Genomic DNA, 15,219 nt, shown 5'->3' on the forward strand with positions numbered 1-15,219 from the left:
CACAATGCCATTCCCCAGGGGCCTACAGTGGAACTGAACATACCTGGGAAGGACAGTTTAAGACTGATTAGTCCTTCAAAACCACTCCACATGTATTTATCCAGGTGCTGTTTCCCAAACTGACAGGACTTTCTATGAGTGCAAACCCTTCTAACATTCAGTGAACATCAACAATAACAAAAACAAATAAAAAACCAAGTCTCAATCTTTTTATGAGCTTGAATTTTACAACTGACTACCACAAAACAGAGTAGAGCCTTTGAGCACTTTTGATATTGGATAATCTATAAACCTTTTATTTAGAAAGAAAACTTAAAACATATTGAGAAGAGAATATTTTCCTTCCTGCTGTGAAATTAATGTGCTGGCTCCCTCATGGCCAAGTGGTAAAGAAATAGAAAAGTGATTTTGCCCAAATACTGGTTTCTCTGTTGCACTTTGTTAAGTAGAGCCGATACATCACTCATGGTGTTCTCTTCAGATAATGTCAAATGATAACGAGGCAGAACATGCAGACTTCAAATAGGGCAGGACAACAATACTAGAAGAGCTTATAATAAAACAGTTGGCTCTGGGTTTCCTTAACAACATTTATCTTTAAACAACTGCACTGAAATCCACCTCAGTTTACCAGCTTTTAAATGAAACAATGAACCAACAGTCCCCAAACTGTTGACATTTTGACTATGACTTTTAGCAAAAGAACATAAAAATGCATTCATCTCTATAAAGGTTCATTTAAAATATCTTGAGAGCTCCCTCACTTTATTTCAATTTGTTCTGGTCCCTCGGCAACCAGGACTTAGTCGCTCCATATAAACTATGACTCCTAGGTGCTAGATTTGTAAGAGGATCTTGCCCCAGAAGATACTGCATATGGTAGCAAGGGACAGTTCTGTTTTCCTCAACATGTTCACAGCTTGGCATTTCAGAGAAAAAAGAGCTTGTTAAACAGCTAGTTAATATGCTGGGAATGACCTTGCAAAGAGAAAAGAAGAGCATGAGAATAAAGTTCTCACAAAACTCATATTTATGTATGTCAGCTTGGGTAGATTGAAAAGGATGAAAAACAGTGTGAAGTGTCCAAAGTCCCAATCCACTTGCCTCTGGCTTTGCCCAAGCAAGCTGTCAAGCTGCCTTCCTGCATAAGAAAGTGTTTTATGGCCAGATCTTACTTAGCTCTGTACTTTCCAAGAAAGCTGGTGTCATAGGACGGCCACCCTGGTGCTAGGCTCCAACCTATGGCCTTCCTTTCAGTTGGTGATCCCCAGTCTATGCTGACCACAGCAATAGGAGTTTCTCCCAGTACAGGATTTGGTGGCAAGGAACAAACCATGTTTTAATTCAAAAAGATTGAAAAATGGAATCCAGTGTGTGGAGAAAAAGCCTTTGGAGAAGAAAACATGGCTGTAGTCTGAGGCCAATGAGATCACTCTGGCTTGCTACCACTGTTCAAGCAGAGAACATGCCCTTCCCAGAATATATCCTGTTCCTGAGACTTAATACTGACGAAAACTTCAGAGACCAGATTCTCAGCTGGTATAAATGGCATAATTTCATTAATTGAACCAGCTAGACCCTAATCTCTGGTTGCTGCAAGCTACATCTGGGATACTTCTTTTCCTATGCTTTGCTGGATGAACTAGCATCCTTCTGTCTGACCATCATTATGTTAAGCACAGAACAGTGTTTTTCCCCTAGCCATGCTTTTCTAGCTGACCAAAAGACCATAAAAAAAGAGTTGGCAGGAGTTTCAGGAAAACACCTAGCCCATCATCTACCCTGCAGCAGGATTAGCTGTACTTGCACTGTAGACTTGTTCCATATCTTCAGATACCACAGCTTATGGATATTCCCAGGAGGTTTGTTTTTAATGACTGGGCAATTTCGTCCACAGCAAGACAAAAAGCAGAGGGAATCTGAACCCCTGCAGGTGCAGAGCAGGTTTAGAGGCAGCTTCTTGCCAAGATCGCACCTAGATGTTAGCCTGTGATTGGGCTGGGGAGTACCAAGGTACCCAAACTGCAAACACAGGGATCCACCAGCAGCATTTTTTCACATGTGCATAGGCAAGGGTAGCAAACAGGCTCTGGCTGCTGGCATCAGTGATACTCTGAAAGATTGGAAGAAGTGGAAGAAATCCTGTGTGCTTGGGGCAAAGGCTTATTCGGGTTCAGCTGATGTGCATGGACTAAGGACTCTACAGCACTCTGAAGCTATGGGCCCCCGTACCCTCCTCATGGGAGTTTAATAATCATTCTCTGTTCTTGTGCATGCTGTAAACTGTTTGTTACTCCAGCTATCACACATCTGTCTCTTAGCTCTCTCCAGACTTTTTTTTTAAATGTGGCACTATGTTGCTGATGGATGGATTCATTCAATGATTTGTCAAGCACAAACTACCCAGAAGTATAAGACTGAGAGTTATGAAAGAAAATTTCTTCAAGTAAAACCCATGAAACTGAATTACTGAATGCAAAGAGTCCTTCAGGGAGAGTGTTTCTGTACAGAAGAAAATAATTGCCATTTTTCATCTGTTTACCAACTTTTTTACCTTACGCTTAGCCGCAGTTTGCACACCTAAACCAATACAAAGACACCACACCAAGTGTCCTGACCATCCTACGCACCCTTGCAGTAACACACCCAGTTGAAAAATAGAATCCAGTGTGCTGACTGCACTGATGACAAACAGAAACAAAAAAGAAGTTCTTGCCATTAGAACTACCAACCATATGCTTATTAATTTAAGTTCAGCAAATCACCCTCCAGTAATTTCTAGCTTAATCTAATCTTGCTTGCTTTTTAACACCCAATTAAAAAGACAGATACCACAATAAGCATAATAAATCAACCAACTTGCAGCAGCACCAAACACATAAACACATCCACAAACGTGAATGGGGAATAATACCTGACAGAAGTTCTCAAGAAGATGATGTTATCTGTCATTTCTGTTGGAGCCTCCCTGTAACTTAAATCATGATAGACCGTGCACGGACTTGGGCATTGTCCCAACATATACAAGGGCACAAGTCATGACCAAGAACTCTCAGTCAAATTTTTGTGGAGCATCCACAAGGAGAGGGTATTGTGTGTTCTTCACTGCTCTAAGGGGTGGCAGATATTTCGTGGAATTGCTATCCTTCATGATTTCTTCAGCTCAAAACTGGACACAGCTAGTGAGGTGCAGCCTACTGAGGCTCACTGAGGACCTAGATCTGGGCATTTGTGTGAGCATGTACATGCTTGTGTGTGGAAGGGGAAGGCAAATGAAGTCAGAAAACATAATGTCTCGAGACATTCTTTAATTTTTCCAGCAATTACACAAAGTCTACACCTTTAATTAAAATTACATTAAACTAGCTCTAGACCTCTGACCCATGTCAGGAAAGAGAGTCAACAGCTCCCTGATGGGGTAATATCAGAGCAGACAGGGGTTTTCTGTTCTCCAAGGGGTCAGTTGTAAGCTGAAGATCTCAGCTACACCACTATGTATTACTTGGAAAGCAGCATACTCCTCTCTTGGTGCTGTAAAAATACAATGAATATTACCACAGCAGCTCATAAAAAGCTTCAGGGCACAACCAGAGTGCCAGGCCCCTGTTCCTACTGTGTGACATTAATGCCCTCTAAGAGGGGCCCTGACTCTGCACCTCAGCCGTCATGACCAGACTGCATGGCAGGACGGGGGCATGGGGAAAGCTCGAGAAGCCACCTTTCAGCACCCACGATAGGCAATGCATCCCCTAAAACTTGTGTGCCCAGGGCCACCACAGTGACTGACAGCATCAGAGTTAGGTGGGCCCCTGGCCGGGTCAGTGGAAGGAATGGGATGTCTCCACGGGTGACGCAGTGCTCCCATGCACTGAGCAAGGATTACAAGGCACACCCTGAGATCCTGACCCTCTCCTCTTTCCTGCACTTATTTGCCCTCTTGAAGTTCAAACAGAGTCTTCTAAAGGGGACACTTGGCTGTGCTGAGCACTACTCCCAACACAGCCAGAGAAGGCAGAGATGACCACCACCCCGTTAAGCAATAATTTAGTGACTGGAGAGCATTTGCCCACAAAATGGATGACTATCTCTCAGTTCCCCCTCCTCAGCATGATCACAATCCAGGCTTTCCTCCACCCACCTACATATACCCTCAGGCTTTCTCTCTTCCTGCTCCAGATCTGCCTTCCTGTCTGAGCCCAGCTCAGCTTTTGCCACCCCCAGTCCTGGTGGTTAGGGAATATAAATCATAATGAAAAGTGTGGGTTTGAATGCCTTCAGGCTGAGAAGAGCATTAGATCCAGGTGCTTCCCAATGCTAAGCAAGAATGCCAGCCATTATGCTTATTCCCAGTGGCAAGCAGAAGTGCCACCAATAAGGGTCACATTCTTATGCTGGCAGCTACAGTGCTTTGTGGTGAACTCAGAGCTATACATACAGGCAAAAACAGGCTGGAAATGTGGATTTCAGGTTTCTTCATGCTAAAAGTATAGATTTTGAGGGAGTTTACATGTGCCTACTTTCTCAGTGCATTATCTTCATTTCCCGCATGCCTAGGGAACCAGGGAATATAAGTACTTTAGATTTAGGCTGTTCTGAAGAGAAGGTCTTTTGGCTTGCTTTCTGGAGGTAAGGCAACTACATTTCACCAAAATCCAGTTTCAAGCACTCTGACTCTCACTGAAAGTTGTTAGTAAAACGGATACCCAAGAGCTTTATGTCACAATAGCAATAAAGTGGCTTGGTTTATTGGGATAGGAACTAGAAATGGCATTAAATGGAATTTTAAATGAACCCAAACTAAACATGGGAAGACAAATATTGTCATTCATCCAGTGTGCTTCAAATTGTGTGTTTCATACCTGGTTTTAAGCTTTGGAGCTTAGGTGTTAAAGACAAAAGTATATACTGCCCCAGGATAGTTCAGCAAATCCCTTTTTCTAAAAGGTGGTTCATATAACAACCTGATTTACCCCTGGTATAATTCTGCTGCTTTCAATCCCAAGACTTTATTTTGCTTGCTGCATGTTTCCAACCTGGGAAAAGACTCAGGAAAGATATGAAAAACACTTTTCCATGTGACAGCACCTCTCTATATTAAAGCCTGGGCATACACACAAGATCTGTGGCATGTTTAGTGTACTGTGGCCCAGGGAACTGTATCTTTCAAGGCATCTCCCAAGATTAAGGCTCAAAACATACTACGTGACCTTGGGAAAAGCACTTAGTCTTTCTCTGGTTAGGCATATCATATAAATTAAACACTGCCAGGGGATGTTCCAGGGCATTGGAATTCAATCCTCTATAAACTGTTGACATAATCCTTGGCATCAGTTTCGCTGAAGCCAACTGGCAGTGTCCCAAACAATTCCCCGCACAGCTCAGGAGTCAGCACAACCCAAGGCCATCCCCAGCAGACATGTAGAAGGCAGCCGCTCTGCTTTGGAGGGAAACGCAGTGAACACAGGCTGCTCCATGCCAGTCAGTCTCTGTGCTCAACAGCGAGCCTGGGCATGTTTTGTTGACTAGTACAAACACAACCGATACACCTAAAATGGGGATAATGTATCATTTCCTTTATAAAGTGCTTTGTGATTTGAGCATGCAACTACCGTTATAATCCTTGCAGACACATAACTGGACTACCCATAAAATTATTTGAAAGCACTTCTAAGTAAAGGTGTCCTTCCCCTCTCAGAGTACCGTATAGGGAACAGCTGCCAGAAAACACATCCTATAGGATGCTCATGCTCACACCTACAGGTAATGCCTGCCAGAAAAAAAAAGGAAGTAGCACGGTAGCCTGTGGGTGCAAGATTTCTAATTTCTTGCTCTTTGTAAGTGCAGGAGAAAAAGATGTTTATGCACTCCTTCCCTCCCTGGGAGAAAGCAGGGTGGCCTTGTCCATCTCCAGAGATCCTTTGCTTTAGCTGGCACTCTCTATCCCACCTAACAATCTTGCCACGGCCATAGGAGCCAGGCCACCTATGCTTGTGTGATGGATGCACTTTCAGCACTGGAACAGCTTTGAGCCAAGCATCCTCTTTTCCAAAAAAGGGATCTACTGAAGAACACTCGGTGTTGCTGTTGGACTTCAGTGGGTTAGGAGCTGGGTTCAAAATACAAATCATATTTTATCTTCCATATTTCAGCCCTCAATGAAAGGCAGTCACTTATGGAATGGGATGCTGGAACTTTGTAACAACTCATATTGGCATTAAGTACCAGTTTCCACAGTCAAGGGCTACCTTTTTGGCAACATGGACACACAAATGATTGCCAGCGCTAAGCCTCTCCTGTTTGCCCATCCTGAAACAGCAAGCTCCATCACTTCCGCACACCCCTCCTGCCAAACAGAATAGAATTGGTTACTCTTGATTTAAATTTGTGCAACTTTATATGTATGTAGTCTTTCTAATAAAAAATGCACACATGTATTTGCTTACTAATGTAGGGTAACATGCTCTACAGTACGATACTGATACATTCAAGGGAAACAATCCTATTTTGGAAACGGGCTACCCTGAGACTTCTGTTCACAGCAGCTTACACACAATTTCCTTCAGAGTTGTTAGCCCACACCTCTACACATGCTCTGTGTGCATTATAGCCCACAGATGGAGCTGTTTTGTATGCAATACTCTCTGTGTAAAAAACAACAGAAAATGGAACTGGTAATAATTATTATGGCAGTTCTTTTTCTAAGATTTTGGAAGAAACCAATCTCTGACAAAGGGAGGCACTCAGATATGTCTTCACCAGGTAAACAGTTGCCGAAGTGTTCACTAGCCCATTTTACAGAGGGGCTGTGTTTGCAAGAGGCTTTTGTCCTGAAATCATGCCCTCTGCATAGATGATTCTGGGGTTTTCATCATCAACTGCTCTCTCATCTCATTTCTGAATGAAGGAATAAAAATATACTTGCATACTTGGAAGGACCAACTTCCAAGGAAACATTACTGCTGCAGAGAAGACAGAACGGCTCAGCTGGTAGAGAACTGATGGGCTGGCTGTAGCTGAACTTACTCCATTATCACACCTCTCTCTCCTCTGATGGCAATATAGAAGTAAATAATGACCCTACAAAAGACTAGTTTTGGCCCTAGCTTTGTATAAAAAATGAGGCTTCATTGCTCTCAGTAATTATTAAATTAGATGGATTATTAGCTACTAGGCTACATTTTTTAAAGTGTTCTTTTGGCCAAGTGCTCCTGCAGACTATCATGAATTGCCCAACTCCAAAACTCTCTTCTGCTCACTATTCCCAAAGCTGCAACATTCTACAGCATTTAGAAAGAGCTGCACTTTTCAGAAAGGCAGAAACACTCTCAAATTTAGCTACATTTGGCAATATCTGTCTCAGATGTTCACAGGACTTCAGATACAGCCTCTCCCACCTCTCAAATGGAATTGCTTTTGACTGACAAGAGCTTGAATCTACACTCTTGACTCAGCTCTTTCCACAGCCAAACCACTGCACAGGTACATAAAATAGATGGCCAGTTGGCACTAGCTCAGTCCTGCAGTTCATTGTACCTGCCCTTCAGATTTCCCGAAGGAGAGTAACCCCTGCTTCACACTATTCAAGGCCTCTTTTGTTCTGGTTTTAATCCTGTGTCCAGCCATGGGCTTATTTGATTTCTGAACTGCTGTCAGCAGGAAAGATGCCACTTGGTACCATTCACGAGATTCAGCACCTGCAGGCTCAAGCTATGAGTCAAGACAGACAATTACGGGAAAGTAATTTATGCGCAGAGCAGGAAAAGCAAGTGGTAGTATGTTGCAGTAAAGTGAGCATTTTATTCAGAGAAAAGCCAGTGAGGTGAGGGCAACTGTGTTGTTAAGTAGATACATGAGAAGAAGGAGAGAATGTAGGTATATAGGCTAAAACCAATTCCGCTTTCATTCTTTAAAAAAACATGTGAAACGAAAATGTGTTTTGATTTCTAATGGAAAAAGGAGACACTGGGTACAAGTCACACTATTTTCATGAAGCATGAAGATTAAATTATGTCACTTGTTTTTAATGGACAAACTATTTCTACTAGCTGTGGAAGAGGATGGGCTGGGGTGCTGAATTGGAAGCAGCTGGCCCAGCAGCCCCCAAGGGGAGGCCAGCCCTGGAGTTACCAGGTACCTCTCTCCTTCAGGAAGGGCATCAGCAATGCACCAGGGCTGGCCGGACTTGGCAGCCTCAGAGGCTGCTACTTCTTACCACCTCCGATGACGGGGGAGGCCAAGGCAGAGGAGGAAAACGGCTTGCTGAAGGCAAAGCATAAATATAAACAGATCTCAAAACTTCAGGCTCCCTGTTGGACTCTCTGAGCCACAATGCCCAGGGAAACTCAGGACAACGAGGCCGCTGACGCACTACCCCACACCACGAAGGCAGCACAAGGCCCACCCTGGCTTCACTCCATGCCGGGTGCTCAGGAGCTCCCCTCCACCCAGACGAAGCCATGTCCTAGTATTTCTCAAACCTCAGCTCCAGGGAGCCTGCACAGAGCTCGGGAGCCGCCCGTGAAGCACTCAGGCTTTGGAGACTGAGAAAGAGGCCACGAGCGCCAGCGGCAGCCGTGCCGCGGGGCCGCCATCTTCCCCGCCCCACCCGCTGCTTGTCCTCGGGGCCGGCCCCTCGCTCGCCGGCGACTCCCGGGGATTTTTTTTTTTTTTTTTTTTTTTGCCCGGGTGACTCCAGACGGGGACGTGAGGCCGAGCGAGCGACCTAGTTCGCACCATTATGTCCGCCTCCCCTTTGCCTTTCACCTCAACTACCGCCCCCCCGTCCCCGTCCCGTCCCGTCCCGTGGCGGCGGGGCCGGCGGCGGCGCAAGGCCGCCATCTCGCGGCTGGGAGCGCGGCACACGCCGCCGGCGGCAAAATGGCCCCCGCGGCCGCCCGCCCTCCCGCCTCGGCCGGCGCCGCCCGCCGCCGCGCCCACGCCTCGCGGGAGCCGGGCTGACGGCAAATACCCGTGGTTGTGAGGAAGCTTCGGGTTAGGGCGAGCAAGGGCTTAGCAGGGAGAGGGGGGAAAGGGACCGGGAACAAAGGAGTGATAAAACCCACAGAGGTGGAAGGTGCAAAAGTGCTTCGTCGGGTAAGTGGTGCCGGGTTGTGCCCAAGGCTGGCAGTGAGAGCGGCCTGCTGTTTTTCATTCGCGGGAGACGAGCCGATCGGCTTTTTTTCTTCCGCAGAAATTAGCATCCTCCTGGAAAATTTAGTAATCGGCTTGAATCGAAAAAGAGGTTTGGGGAATTTTCAAAACTATCAAGGTGAATCTACGCCTGATGGGAAGAAGAACTTTCTTGCTCTCTGTTGATTTCGTAACAGCCAGATGCATTCCAGTGTTATTTCAGAGCTTGCAGATGTCAGTGTGTAGGGAAAGGGCTGCTCCACCCCATTTCCCTGCCAAACTTCATTTCTTTGAAATTTCTCCTACCACTTGCCTGGCTCAGACTGAATTTCATCTTGAAATTTTCCTAAATATAGTTCAGCCAGGACCAGAACTAGTTAGTGGTGAAACACTTGTTCTTGCCCATGTTAAAAATCACATACAGTCATTTTGTACTATCAAAACACAAATTTGTGCAAACTAGAGTGCCTCCATGCTTTGAGGCACACGTTTGGCAAGGAGCCAGGGATGTAACTGTAGCCCAAACTATTAAAATGTTAAAAGCTGTGGAAAATTTTCTTCTCAGTAGGGACTTTTTAGAATTTGCCAGCTAAAATCCTTGAAGATGCATTAAATTCCAGCATAGGACCACCACGGATAAAGGAGACTTTCCCTGTCGGTGCTGCTTGTGGCTGCTGCAGGCTGCCGCTGTGTTGTTGGGTGCCTCAAATCGCTTACTCCCGTGGTTTGTGTGCTTAACTGCCCTTAGCGATGGCTTACAGAGGGAGTGGCGGCTCAGTGCCATCAGCTCAGGAGCCGTTACATGCTCCGCTCAAGCAGAGGTGGGTATCATACAATACATGTTTCAGTTCCACTTGTGACCCATACAGGTGTAGATATGTGGCCATGTGGTGGGTTTGTTTTCCATTTGTTCTCTAAAAACCTGGGCAGTTAAACGTTCACAGAAGTTAACGTTAAGGTCACAAAGCCACATAAACCACTCCAGAAGACGGAGGTTGACTGTGCAACCATCGTTCCTCACCTTGTGCATGTGCAGTAAGACCACAGGCTTCTTGCTTCGGTTGGATGGGGTTCATGTCTGTGGTACCTTTTGTATCATCATGGCAGAAGCCCTGGGGATGTAAAGATCAGTGCCATAGCAGTCCAAGTGAAACTGAAGTGACACAGCCAGGGAGCCATACAGCTTAGTATTGTTCAGTGACTGAGTATCAGGAGCTCAGTGTGGAGCTAGACCACAGACCTGCCTTTCGATAACTGAGCATGCCACCTTTTCTGACTGGCTTGGGAGGCTCGTATTCTTCATGTGCATGAGCAGGACAGGTAATTTTGTAGTCTGTGAGATGTCAGATGTTTGCAAACCTAAGGTGAGCGTTAAGAACCCAGCATTTTCTGCTGTTAAAAAAAAAAAAGTACATCTCCGAAATAAAAGAGATCACTGTAATTCATTCAAAATCACCTTTTAGTCTCAGTTTGCAATGAGCTCTCCTACTGAGACCTCTCTGAGCTGCCCCCCCAGAACATTTGAATTCTGTCAGGGAAGCCAGCTTTCACCCACTGCAAGCACACAGCAGTACAATCTTAGAAATGCGGGCAAATCCATCCCCCTTCTTTTCCACCGAGAAATAAATCGGACACCAGCAGGGATTTCCCTTTCTCGGCGGCAGAGCCCGCTTCTGCCGGAGCCGCCGCAGCCGAGGAGCTCCTTCCCCTGCGCTGTCGGAGACCACCACCTGCTGGGGGGCTCGGCTCCGTTCTGCCAGCGCGGCCGCTGCAGACACATGCCCTCCCCTCTAGCCTCTCTCTTTTCACGCTCATGGCATTTGTATCCGCATCACACAATTTCCGTCTGTCTGCAGAGCAAGCAATTCTCTGGAGCTAACAAATACGCAGTTTGTAGTTGACAGCGTGCTGCTTTCCTACACCCAGGCATGCTCTGCTGTCTCCAGCAAGAAGCAGGCAGAGACACTAGCTGTTACATCCCATTTTCCTTACTCCTCAAGCGATTAATTTTGAGGACTTTTGACAAAATTTATATCAAAACAATCCTTCCCTTCCTTCTTTGTTATATGCATTTAGTTGTGGTTTTGGTTTGTTGGTTTTTTTAATATTTCTGCTACAGTTTGGGAGTTCACTTGAGATGTGTAGGTATCGGACAGCATTGCTATAGCTCCAGCAGGCAAGCAGCTTATCTGGAGGGTCAGGAAAATCACAACTTCTGATCGCCCTGGTTTCTTTTAGTGAGGATGCAATGCCAAGGCAATGAAAATGAGCTGCTCTCTGTCACTGGAAATCTTACAGGTTTGGGAAGTGACTATGCTGTGTTTTTTGGGAGACTGCCTTGTGTAGATGGATAAGATGAAAAGAATTTTCAATTTGTGTGAAGTTAGAGATGGACAAACCAAAAATTATAGAAGAGCTCTGGAAAACCTCTGGAATGGATTCTCTATAAGGGCCAGCAGGGTGGAAAGGAGACACAGCAGATGGTGGAAACATTTGCTTGTATAGGTTTGGCTTCTGGGATTGATTTTTCCCATGAACACAGCAACAATTTCAAGCTCTGAAACCCAAGTTTTTAGTGAGCTGCACATTTTCATTTATGTAGAGTTGTGACGCACATGAAAATACTTCTTGGGTTTCAAGAACAGATTAAGTTGGCTATGGGAAGGTAGTCCAAATATGCTTCATAGGGCATGTTATGAAGATCATAATAATCCTATACCTAGAACAAACTAACAACCAGAAAATGCTGTCAATTGACCAATTTCCTTTCAGAAAAATTCATATCATCGTGTTACCATGCAGTTCCCATGACAAAACAGTAACATGCTGTGGAGAGAGCTACTGAGAGTTGCCATCTTGCCTATTCAATAGCACAAGAAATTCCGCTGGGAGTGTCTGGTGGGGAGACCATTTCCACTGTAGCCTGAGACTGGCTAAATCACAAGGCTTCCAGAAGAAACTGCTGCTCCAGGAGGTCCCATAGGTCAGCTGTCTAAGCAGAGTAGGTCTTTCTGCTTTACTTCAGTTTGCAGTGAGATTCAGCAACGCTCATGTTTCTGCCAAGGCTCACTGAAAGGAAGGCCTGCAAGGATTTAACCATCAGTTTGAACTGATTTTGTGCTGATGCTTTCTTGGACCCACAGGATATAATTTCTGGTTAGCTGTAGCCTTTCCTACATGCCGGCACATTTAGTGGTGGCTTTCTGTGTCTCCGAGACCTATAGCTTATAATTTCTAGTAAAATAAACTATTTCTTATTCTTCTTTTTTACAGAATGAATCAATAAATGACTGGAGCTCCAATGTCAGGCATTGCTGTACAGTGCCTAGAAGCCTGAACTGGCAGCAGTGAGGAACTGCAGGACTCCTCTCACCTTCTACTTCTGTTCTCACCTTTGGCTTGCACAAATGTAGTACCTCTGGGGCAGGAGCTGACTTTTGCTTTGTGGTCATCCCACACCCATGGCAAAGTGATCCTGCTCCCCAGGCTTCAACAAAAGGGCTTCTGATTCATTAACATGTTTGAATAACCCCATGGGAACCTTCAAGCCTAAGTGGGGTGAGAGGTGCCACATTACCAAACAGCCTGCAGGCTATGCGATGGCTAGTTCATTGGCACAAAATTACAGGGTGAGCTGGGCTGATCTGAGCCATAGCCTGCTGCTGCATATCGAGCCAGGAAGTCTGTAGTGTTTCCAAATTTTCTGATTTGCTGGTTTGGCAGGGTTCAGCTTTTTTGATAAAGTTACAACCTCAGTTGACACACTAAACCAAAATAAGGTCAAAGCAGACCAGAAATTATAACGGGAAATAAATGTTGGCAACTCTGAAATAAATACCAATTTTGACCTCTGATTTTTTAATAAAAGCCAGACATTGAGTTCTACCTCACTTCCCACCAGGGCCACTAGCAAGAATCAAAACAGTACATAGCTCAGACTAGAGATGCACATGCATAAGTAGGAGCCATATATTGAGCAATGTTCAGCATATACCCCAATGGGATGGAAGCAAGCCTTCAGCTGAGGCTTCAGGGTATTGCTGTCATGTAAATTAGAAGTAGTTACATTCCATCTCCACCATAAGTGATAAACAAGCCATGGAAGCAGTAAGGTTGAATTATGTCATTCTTGAGCACTGTATGCTCCTTTTAGTACTTTGAAGTTTATACTACTAGCTTTGGAAGTTAGCATGCAGGTATTGCACAATCTCAGCTAACTACGCATTTGTTACCTTCTCAGATGTCATGTGAATGGCCTGCTTTCTATCTCCTCTGTCTTTGACGGCCATATCAGCTGTGACAAAAATACAGCCAAGACAAACACTTTGGTCCAGATGTAAGCTGCCCTGATTATAACTCCTGCACGCTGTTAAGAACCTTCAGTGAGTTTGGAAACAAGCAAAACCCACAGATTTCTCTGAATTTCCAAACTTTGCAGTTTTTACAGTATGTTATGTTTCTGGCAGGAAATCTGGATGAGATGCCAACTTGGTAGAAAATTCAATATCCCACTATAAAATGTTTATTGTTTGGCATGTATATCTAAGTGCACCTTCCTGCTGCTAAGTTAACATGATTTAAAAAATCCCCCATCTGAGAATCAATCATCCAGCTGCAGAGATCAGTGAAATGACTTTCAATAAACAGTGCAAGCATGGGGGAGCCATTCCTGTCAGGGCCTCAGATCCAGAGTACCTCCCAGTATCTTCTGCAGGACCTCAGCATTTCCTGATGTCTAGACCTGAACTTCTATTTAGTTCATCCTTTTAAATAGTCACAGGACTGTTACTAAAACTGTGATAGGACACGTCATTTGCTTTCACAGTATAAACCAGGCAGCTGATATAAGCTTGATCCTACCCTAACAAAGCCAGATCCTCAGTAGTTCTTATATCACAACCATAGCAATAACTAAATGACAGACATCAGATTTCTTTTTTCTCTCCCCAAACACGTGCTTTAATAATTTTGCAGTACAAAAGTACAAAGTTTGCATATGCATTTGTAAACCATATATGTGGCTCAGTTTCACAAAACAATGCCTCTTCTCATACTAGGTAAATATTTACATTACAGTATTACTAGAACTATAGGATTCTAAAAGATTAGCTTTACAAATATGCTATCCTCATTCATATCCTGTAAGGACATGCTAAAACACCTCCATTATGTAGTTTACAAACATGCCAAACTAGTGTATAAGTATACTCCATGGTTAAATGATCTTATTATTCCATGAGCAGGAAGCGTGTGATCTTCCTTACATTAAAATAAACCATTTTATACCTATTTCACTCTTATATCCAAAAATATTTGCTTGTTTGTAGAAACTAAAATAAGTTTTAGTGAGCCTTTTCAAAAGTGTCCTTGATTTCCATTTGTTACCCATTATTGCAGAAAGCCTTTATATAAACAGTAAGTATCTTATAGAGGAGACTTGACGCTGCGGGCTCCAGAAAGCTCACCCACAGATGTGTGAAGTGAGCTCTTCTACAAAGCTGCAATTTCTGGCTAGACAGGCTAAACTTCCACCAGCCGTTGTGACTGCCCCAGCTCCGGGTATTTTTTAGTCTGGGTGCCTTCAGGAGTTCCCACCTGCTGTTCAGTGTCTTGGGCCTTGCTGAAGCATGTTTGATTGAGGAGCAGATCCACGATGGTGACAATCCTGGAGCTTGCATGCTGCTTACAGGAGGTCACCGACGACAGTGTATTTGGTCCTGTCGCAGTCCCTTTTTATGTGTCTCAACCCCCCCATAGAGCACGGCACATTAAGCAATCAGCTGAGCAAATTAGGCCCAGGAGTGCAATAGAGCATACTGCGGATAAAGACAGCAAGCTGCTGGGAAAGCTGTGTGTGTGACCTTACACAGCATTTGTCCTTTTATGGCTGGCTGAGGCCAGCCATACTCTCAGGAGGACAGCTGCACACTCACTTCTGGGGGGCTGGGGCCAAGCCGCTGGAATTCTGCCACTGTAAGTAATGAACTCACTTAGGAACCTCTGAGTTAAGTTTAACATTTTGCAAAATGCGTTTATTCCCAAATGCACTGATAAAGATGTCCAGCTGGTCCGGATACACAAGACTTCACA

This window comes from Aquila chrysaetos, chromosome 4 (genome assembly GCF_900496995.4).
Source record: "Aquila chrysaetos chrysaetos chromosome 4, bAquChr1.4, whole genome shotgun sequence".
Taxonomy (NCBI): domain Eukaryota; kingdom Metazoa; phylum Chordata; class Aves; order Accipitriformes; family Accipitridae; genus Aquila; species Aquila chrysaetos.